At 41.4% G+C, this 10,324-nt stretch overlaps 1 pseudogene; it reads left to right on the plus strand.

Annotated features, from left to right (window-relative positions):
- The first annotated feature begins 974 nt into the window (after nucleotides 1-974).
- On the plus strand, nucleotides 975-6,642 carry LOC102823147 (annotated as a pseudogene).
- Nucleotides 6,643-10,324: the final 3,682 nt, after the last annotated feature.

Here is a 10,324-nt window from a genome sequence, read left to right on the forward strand (position 1 = left end):
GTAACTCACTTAACCTTCTAATGCCTTGGTGTTTTCATGAATATATAAAGAGAGAGTAATTAGATCAGGTTAGAGTATCTCAAAGATTCCCTTTCTCTTTATTTCCCTGATTTTATCCATAGTACGTTCTAGACTAAATTAGGCACACTTATACTGTTAAGATAAGGAGCTCTGGTAGTGTAGTGGTTACGAATCGGGCTGCAAACCTTAAGGTCAGCGGTTCAAACTACCAGCCGCTCCGCGGGAGAAAGATGAGGCTTTCTCTGGTAGCGTAGTGGTTACGAATCGGGCTGCGAACCTTAAGGTCAGCGGTTCGAAACTACCAGCCGCTCCGCGGGAGAAAGATGAGGCTTTCTAGTCCCGTAAAGATTTACACCCTCGGAAACCCTGTACAGGGTCGCTATGGGTCGGACCCGACTCTATGGCACTTAACAACAACAACAACAACATACTGTTAAGATAATGATATATGCCTCAAGGATAGAAAATGGGTAAAATTGGAGGAATGACTCAGGTCAGATGAGAGGTATACAAAAGTTATACCTGTGTGTACAAAAAGGTCTTAGTAGACACTGCTCCAGGGTCTTATATGGACTCAAAAGACTTGGTAAAATTAGGTGAAGTTTGATAATATGCCACTAGCAGAATAATGGTGGTAGGGAAGTAGGAACAAACGCTCAAAAAAGCAAGACAGAAAAAAATCATTGTCAATAGGTAATACTCAGTGCCAGGCTTCACAGGAGCATGACTCTGGTTTACTGGGCAATGAAAGGGAGAAGAGAAGCATATTATGGTCACCAGGGAATTGAATGGGTCAGGATACTAGTAGACAGATAAATGGGAAATGCTGCAGACAGGAATCAATAGGATTGTCAGAAACTCATCTCCATGATAAAATCATTGGGTCTGTTAGCAGAAAATATTAATTTTAAATGCTTCCAAACCTTTGATATTATAGTGTCTAAAAGCAAAGCATGTCTCGGGAATTACGCATAGAAAGAGGAGGAAAGAATGGTAACTACCATGCCTTTGTGTCCACGACTCCTACCCCAAGATCTTTGCTAGTGTTTTCTTTGTTTCTATTAGGCAAAGAAAGAATCAGAGAAATGATGGGGGAGGAGGTTAAGTACTAAGGGAAGAAGATTTAAAAAGAAAGGATATTTTAGCTAGAATAGGAAAGATGTTTCCGTGGTTACCGATCTTTATATGTGGTAGAATTATGGTGTAAACACTTTGAAGAAAATTACTTGATTGCTGGGAGGTATCAGAGTTTTTCAACAAATATGTCATTGAATTAAAGTGGATTGAGCACCTGCTATATACAAAGCTCTGAATGGAGTGCTCAGGGGGATATAAAAAATTATACTCCATGTTCCAATCCCTGTAGAGTTCACAATAGAATTCGAAAGACAAGACACATTAAATAGCATATTAAATGATAAAGTAAGGCTTAAATACCCATATGGAATGCTGCAGCGTCAACAGAAACTCCTTACCTTTCCAAGTTCTGGACCAATTGAGAAATAAGACAAATACAAACTATATAAAGGCAATGCATTACCTTCACTTCTTGTACATAAAAGCTAGATTTAAGTTCACACAATTTAGCATAAGCTCTAAATGGACTGCCTGACTCTGAACTCCAGAATTAGACAGTTGTACTTCTATATCCACACAGTGACTCTTCACCTGTGAAACAGAAAGAAACAGTTTATATGGAAGAGCTCATTTGCAAGAAGAAAACAGAGAAGCTCTGTGTATAATTATGAGTTTATTCTCCTCTATTTTACCCTGAGGTGAAGCGAATAAAAAGGTAGAGAGATATTAATAATTAAGCTATTTTTTCATATTAAAATTCACCAGGAGTAGGAAAGAAGCATTTCCTTTAACAAAGGAAAATAGTTAAAAAATTTAAGGAAGTGCATACAAAGTGCCAAAGAAGTGTTCAGACTTTAGGTGCTAGAGATACGAAAGAACCCTCTGGGCCAGAGTGTATCTAGGAGAACTCTTTGTTGTTGTTGTGACGTGTCATCGAGTCAATTCAGACTCAGCAAACCTGTATAGGGTTTCCAAGAAGTAGCTGGTGGATTTGAACCACCTACATTGCAATTTAAACTGACCTGGTGGTCCCGTACATTATATTGCAGGACCACACTAGGACTCCAGGTGGACTCTATGGAGGGAAAAATAAAGACCAGAAACAGATAAAGTATCCTTATTTCCTACAAGCCCTTGAGATATAAAGACACAGAGGGCTCTCACTAGGAAATAGGAGTCTCTGTAAATGAAGCTGTATTATATGTTGGTGACATATATGTTGATGACATGCCTCCAAAACACATTTTGCAGTCTGTTAGAGTGGAGTTTCAGGAAGGTCAGTTCAAATCCCTCTGGGCTTTCTCAGTGCTGAAATTTAGTCACAAAGCACTTGGTGTATAGTGCAAAGGCACAGCAGAGAGCTCGGGAGAAGACCAGGACAAATAAACAGGCTTTAATTGTTTACTGCATCCCAAGCCAGCCCACTGTAATATGGAGTTGTCACTGAGGGAGAGAATTTTCTCTTGCATTGTAAAAATATACACTGAGACTATCGATGACTCTTGTGGACTGTCTAAATTTATAAAGCTACTAAAATTTGGGGTCAAGGAATAAGGTAAAAAGTGTCCTATAATACTCGTTCTGTATTCTCTGAACAATCTGTCTTTCTCTTTTATTACTTTTATTGTACATTGGTGAGACTATTAACATCTTAAAGAAGCTCCATGTTGTATAAAAATTTTTTTAAATGCATATATTTGCATGATCATTGAAAATATGAAAAAAATAAAGAACTATATGGCAGGGGGAATCAGTCCATAAAAATTTTATTTTAAAATGTGACAATACTATACACACTGTTGATGGCACTTTGTTGTTATTGTTAGGTGCCCTGGATTTGGTTCTGACTCATAGTGACCTTATGCACAGCAGTGACCTTATGCACTGCAATCCTTACAACTGTTGTTGCGCTTAAGCCCATTGCTGGTGTTGCTGTCCCAATCCATCTTGTTCAGGGTCCTCCTCTTTTTTCAGAGACTCTTCTCTACCAAGTATGACATCTTCTCCATGGACTGGTTCTTCATGATAACATGTCTTAAGTATGAGACACTAAGTCTCACCATCCTGACTTCTAAGGAACTTTATGGCTGTACTATTTCCAACACAGATTTATTTGTTCCTCTTGCATTACATGTTTCTTTTTTTTTATATTCTTCTCCAATACCGTAATTCAAATGCATCAATTCTAGTATGATTTTCTTTATTCATTGTCCATATTTCACATGTATTACGAAGCTATTGGAAATACCAGGATAGAGTCAGTCGCACCTTAGTCTTAAAACGGAAATGTCTGCTCTTGAACATTTTGAAGAGTTTTTGTTCAGCAGATTTGCCTGATGAAATACATCATTTAATTTCTTGACTGCTGTTTCCATGAGTGTTGATTGTGCATACAAGCAAATTGAAGTATTTAACAGCTTCAATCTTTTCTCAGTTTATTATGATGCGATATACTGGTCCAGCAGTTAGGATTTTTGTTTTCGTTACACTGAGGTGCAACCCATACCTAAGGCTGTGGTCTTTGATCATCAACAATAAGTATTGTAAGTCCTTTTCACTTTCAGCAAGAAAGGTTGCATCATCTACATACCATAGGTTACTAATGAGCTTTTCTCCACATCTGATGCCATGTCCTTCTTCATATATTCCAGTTTCTTGGATTATTTGCTCATTGTACAGATTGTTTTTAGTATGGTGAAAGAATACAACCCAGGCACATGCCTTTCCTAGGTTCAAACCATTCAGTGTCCCCTTGTTCTGTTCAAATGACTGCCTTTTGGTCTATGTACAGGTTCCTCATGAGAACAATTAAGTGTTTTGGAATTCTCATTCTCTTCAATGCTATCCATAGCTTGTCTTGATCCACACAGTTGAAAGCTTTTGCATAGTAAAGAAAGTATATGTAAACATCTTTCTGGTAGTCTCTGCTTTCAGCCATGATCAATCTGACATCAGCAATGATGTCATTCATGTCCACTTACCCTTCTGAATCTGGCCTGAACCTCTGGCAGTTCTGTCAATTCACTATGACAGCCAGTTTGGGCATATCTTTAGCAAACTTTTTGCAGCTGATTGTATAATGATTTCTGTATTCTGTTGGGACTCCTGTCTTTGGATTGGTCACAAATATGGATTTCTTCCCATCAGTTGGCCAGGTAGTTGTCTTCAAAATTTTGTGGCATAGATGAGTGAGTGCCTCCATTGCTGCACCAGTTTGTTGAAAGATTTGTATATTATCAATTCCAGGAGCCTTGTTCTTTATAAATGTATTCAGTGCACCTTCAACTTCTTCCTTTAGTATCATTTGCTGTTGATCATATGCTACCTCTTGAAATGGTTGAACATCAGCCTTTTCTTTGTGGTAGAGTGACTGTGTATTCCTCTCATCTTATTTTGATGCTTTCTGCACCATTCAGTATTTTGCCTGTAGAATCCTTCAGTATTTCAAGTTAAGGATTAGATTTTTTCTTCAGTTATTTCAGCTTGAGAATTGATGAGAGTGTGCTCCTCTTTTTATTTTATCACTCCAGATCTTTGCACATGTTGTTATAATATTTGAGTCTGTCTGCTCGAACATCACTTCGAAAATTTCTGTTAAGCTCTTTTGCCTCCTCATTTCTTTGTTTTACTTTAGCATCGCTGTGCAGGAGAGAAGTTTCAGAGTATCTTGTAACATCTATTTTGTTCTTTTTCTTCTTTCTTGTTTGCTTAATGACCTTTTCCCTTCTTCCTGTATGATGTTCTTCATTTCATCACACAATTGTTTTGGCTTTTGGTCATTGTGTCTAATGCATCTAATGTATTCTGGAAATGATCTCTAAATTTAGGTGGGATATGTTCAAGGCCAAATTTTGGCTCTTGTGCACTTGTTTCCTTTTTTTTTGTTTTTTGACTTTAGCCTGAGCTTGCCTATGGGTATTTGATGATCTGTTCCACAATCTGTCACTGACCTAGTTTTGACTGTTGATTTTGAGCTTTTCCATGGTCTTGTCTTAAAAATGTAGTTAATCTGATTTCTGTGTATCCCATCTGGTGATTTCCATGTGTATAGTCATCTTTTTTTGTTGTTTAAAAAAGGTGTTTGCAATGAATAAGTAATAGGTCTTGCAATATTCTATCATGCTATCTCCAGCATCGTTTCCTTCATCAAGGCCATATTTTCTAACTACTGACCCTTCCTCTTTGTTTCCAACCTTAGCATTCCAATCACCAGTAATTACTATTATATGTTATTTGCGTACTTGTTAAATATCAAACTGAAGAAGTTGGTAGAATTCTTCAAGTTCTTCATTACTGACTTTAGTGCTTGGTGAACCAATTTGAATAATAATTGTATTAACTGGCCTACCTCTAAGATGTATGGGTATTATCCTATCACAGATAGTGTTATATTTAAGATAGACTTTGAAATGTTCATTTTGCTGAGGCATGTGATGACATTTATCAATTTACCATTGCCTGCATAGTAAATCTTATGCTTCTTTGAATCAAAAGGTGCAAATACAATTCCTTTTCAGCATAATTCTTTGGTCTCGCGGGTGGAGACTGCCTCGTCCCCAGCGCTGCCCAGCAACCCCAGTTACCTAGGCCACCATGGCCACGTTCTTTCCTCCTCAGGAAACCTTCTTGCTCCCTAACTACAGTGAGCTGCACGACTCGTCCCTAGAGTTCACCTTTGGGCAGCCATACGCCCAGGCCTATCTGCTGGCAGCAATTCCTCCGTCCAAAGTCCTCAACCCCAAAGCCTACAAGCATCTGGGACTCTCTCCTGGTGCCCCAAGTTCAGCCCAGTGCCTGGGCCTCCTTCCCTACAGACCCAAGAGGGCCCAGAGGCCTCTAAGCTGACCTCCCTGTCGGACGAGGACAGTGGGAAAGACTCCCAGCCCCTCAGCCCTCCCCCTCAGGCTCCTTCTTCCTTCTTTTCTGCCCCAGCCTCTTCCCTGGAGGCGGAGGCATATGCTGCCTTCCCTGGCCTGCTCGCCCCCCCCACCCCCACCCCCACCCCAACCGATTTCCTGTCTGCCTTGTTCTTCTTTTTCCCATCCCCCTTCTTATGTATTGCCAGCCAGCGCCCGCCCCCCCCACCCCCACCCCGTGCCCGATCAGTTGGCTGTGCTCTCTGGGGCCAAGGACTCCCAGTCTTGAAAGGCCTTCAACTTCAAGTGCTGCAACAAAGAATACGTTAGCCTCTGTGCTCTCAAGATGCACAACCGCAGCCACACGCTTCCCTGCAGGTGCGACACCTGTGGCAAGGCCTGCGCGCACACCTGTAGTCGCACTCGGCCATCAAGAAGTACCGGTGCAAAACCTGCTCACGCACCTTCTTCCGCATGTCCCTGCTGCACAAGCAAGAACAGTCGGGCTGCTCAGGCGCCCCCTCTCCCCCCGTGGACGCTAGAGGCACCTTCTGCCTCTCCGGGAACCCCTCCAGCGGCCTCTCTCAACTGCAGCAGAAAGGAGCCCCACAAGCTCCTCATAGCGCTCCTCATAGCTACAGAATTCCCTTCTGAGAGCCCCCTTCTGGCTGCGCTGGTCCAACCCTAACAAGGACCTTTGTCCGGTGGTCTTTGACTCTCTGCTATTGGAGTCTCAGTGGGACCTGAAAGAGGCCTTTCTCTGGACATCTCTGGCTGATAGGAGGTCAGCTAACAGCGGAAGAAGGCCCTGTTCTAGAGCCTTCCTGGATGGTGGCTTTTCTGTGTGGGTCTGTGTACCCAAAGTTGGTTGGATGCAGCTGCTTTGAGCTACAGGACAAAAGCCAGCAGACAAATTAGGAATCACCCACCCACTCAGGGGAGCCCCACTCCTTCCTCCCTACCAAGAGACTCTCAGGCCACCTCTGTGTGAGGTGTGGCTAACTATGTAATACCCCACAGCCAGGTGACTCCACAGGGCCTTTGGGGGCAGTCCCAGGACCCAAAGATGTGTCTAGACCCCAAGAGGGCCCTCAGGCCTGGGAAGCCTCCTGTTTCTCCTGTTAGCACCTGTTCACATGCAATTGAACACTCTCTCAAAGGGGACTGTGAGTAGTTGCTGTCACTTGTTAGGGGCCCAGGCCAAGGACCCTTAGGACTGACCAATGTGTCTCCCAGAATGATTTTGGAGGTCCGACAGGTGGGCTTGGAAGAAAGATGTTTACATTTTTTAAAAGGTACACTGGTGTTTATATTTCAAGCAACATTTTGTACTAAGGAAACATTTTGTATAGGAATATGTACAGCTTATTGAAATTCAATAAGTAAGTAATGCCTAGGATATCAATCTTTGTTGCAGACCGTCCAGACTCGGTCAGGAGTTCAAGGCCCTGTGGGCCCAAGTGTTGCAGACCGTACAGGTCACAGGCTCTGAGGAACAGACTCTAGCCACCTAGAAGTTATAGCAAACTGTTTTTTATCTTAGTATTCAGTTAGGTTTATTATTAAGTACATACATAAAGCCTCGATATCCACAGATAAATGTAATATTTTCCTAAAAGCTGAGATTGTAAAATTCCAAAAAGGTAAAGTTCTTCCCTCAAAGAATTCAGTCAAAGTAAATTGGGTGGCTCCCTGGTTCTTTGTTCTAAGGACAATAGGACTGCCCTGCCTAAAGGTTTCCAGGTGCAGCCCATTCACCTAGGCACCTCGCTTCTTCCTGCAAACCTGGCCCAGGCAGCCAACACAATGGGAATCCTCCCATTCCTCTTTTTCCTTCCCCCATTTGAGGCTAGGTGCTAAAAGGTATGTTAATTAAGCTTGAGAAACCAAGTTGTGGTCGTGAGATTCGAACCTGCGAAATACAATGTGAAGGTGCCTGAATGTCTGGAAAATTATGTATGTTAGCTGTAACTTGTTTTAGTCCCGCACAGCTTTGTGTAAAGTACCTCCCCTAAATAAAACGGAGGCACAGACGGACCCAGGGGTGCATTGCAGCTTGGACAGCGTGCATTACGACTGGCAAGGCGTGCGTTACAGCATGTAGGGGGCTCAGTCCAGCATTGCAACCATACTGCCTGTTTAGCCAAGATGTTTACTATGCAGGATATTATGGCCTTTATGGCTGAGATGTTTGCAATGCAGGATCTGCCTGATGCCAGTCCTGCATCCACTCTGGTGTCAGGGTGTCTCTTTGTCTCCTTCTTTGTATCTTTCTGTGTATTCTTTCTATATCTTTACGGCCACCAGATATCTCCACCTCATGAACCAAAAACCTATGTCGAGGCAGGTTCCCAGCAAATCTTTATGCATTCCATTTTATTTTTGGTAACTCCCAAATTCCCTAGATTCATACTTTGTACATCCCATGTTTTGATTATTAATGGATGTTTACAGCTATTGCTCCTCATTTTGTGCTGTGCCCCTCTGCAAATGTAGTCCCTGAAAGCTTTACTTCATACATGTCATCATGGTCAACACTATTTTGGATAGCAGTTTTTCCATAGTCGTATTTTGAGTGCTTTCTAACTTCAGGGGCTAATCTTGTGGCACTATGTTTGACAATGTTCTGTTGTTATTTATCGTGTCTTAATACTCAGTATTCTCTTCCTCTGTGACAGTGTTCCACTACTAACTGTAAGATGTTCAGTGGCAAAATATTCAGGAGAATTCTGCTTCTTCTTCCTGCTCTGTCTTATTCTGGAAGCTCAGCTGAAACCTGCCCACCATGCATGACCCTGTTTGTTTTTAAAATACTGGTGGCATAACTTCTAGCATCACAGCAACATGCAAACCTGCACAGTACAACAAATTAACAGATGAGTGGTGGGGTGGCACTCTAATTTAACCCAATTACGAACAAATAGCAATGTCCTATTAATTTGTAATATTGAGAGCTCTGGTTTTACTCAGTTAATTATTCATTCATGCATACGTTTTCAGGATAGAGAGTATGCCTCTGTAAATACTAAGCCCTGTATTAGGTGCTGGAGACAGTGATGCAGGAAACATTGAAATTGCTGCTTTTCTGGGATAGTTTCTCCACAGGGGGTAGGGACATAACAAATGTGAGCAAATCCTACAAATACAGAATTACCAATCCTAAGGCATTTTATAAAGGAAAAGTACAGAATGCTGCAGTAATTTTTAATACAACCTGCTATAGATTCCTGATATCTGGGAAAGTGGATACCTGTGTCTTCTGTGTTCCAGCCTCATGCTTGCCAGAGCACATCCTGACTTTCAATTTGCAATCCCTTTTCTAGAATATTCCACCTTGCCTCTCTTATTTTGGTTACAGGTCCAACTCAAAGTTTACTTTCTTGTTAGACATATCACATGGCCACATTGAGCTTGTTCCTGTAATGAAAGTATGGCCTTAGTTTAGGCCAGTGCCCTAGTTCTGTGCTGACCTTCCTCTGTAATACGTCAAGCAAGAATCTTCTTAGCAAGTATCCAACATCTAAAAGATATATCACAAGAATGTCCTTTGTCACCACTCTTATTCAATATTGTGCTAGAAGTCTTAGCAACAGCTATATGGCTAGACAGGGAAATCAAAGGCATCCAGATTGGCAAAGAGGATGTTAAACTCTATTTCCAGAAGATATGATCCTATACATAGAAAGTTCCAAAGACTCAGTAAAAAAGCTACTAGACCTGATTGGGTGATTCAGCAAAGAGGCAGGATATAAGATCAATCTGCAAAAATCAGTTGGATTTCTCTATACCAATAATGAGAGTGCTGGAAACGGATTTGGAAAGCAATACCATTTACAATAGCTGCCCAAAGGATGAAACAGCTAGGAACAAATGTAACCAGAGAAACCAAGGAGCTGTACAAAGAAAACTACAAAACACTACTACAAGAAACCAAAAGAGACCTATAAACATGGAAGAATGTACCGTCCTCCTGGATAGGAAGACAACATTGTGAAAATTTCAGTACTGCCCAAAACAATTTATACAAATAATGTAATCCCAGTCCAGATTCCAATGACATTCTTCAAAGAGATGGAAAAAACAATTACAGACTTTATATGGAAAGGACACCCAGAATAAGCAAAGCACTGCTTAAGAAGAAGAAGGCTGGAAACCTCTCATTCCCTTACTTCAGAATTTATTACACAGCTACAGTGGTCAAAACAGCTTGGTACTGGTACAATGAAAGATACATTCATCAAAGAAACAGAATAGAGAATCCAGACATTAACCTTCCACATACAGCCAACTGATTTTTAACAAAGTACTTAATTATATCTCAAGTGGAGGGGATAGTGTTTTCAAAAGATGGTGCTGGCAGAACTGGAAAG

Source organism: Chrysochloris asiatica, unplaced genomic scaffold (genome assembly GCF_000296735.1).
Source record: "Chrysochloris asiatica unplaced genomic scaffold, ChrAsi1.0 scaffold00016, whole genome shotgun sequence".
Classification (NCBI taxonomy): domain Eukaryota; kingdom Metazoa; phylum Chordata; class Mammalia; order Afrosoricida; family Chrysochloridae; genus Chrysochloris; species Chrysochloris asiatica.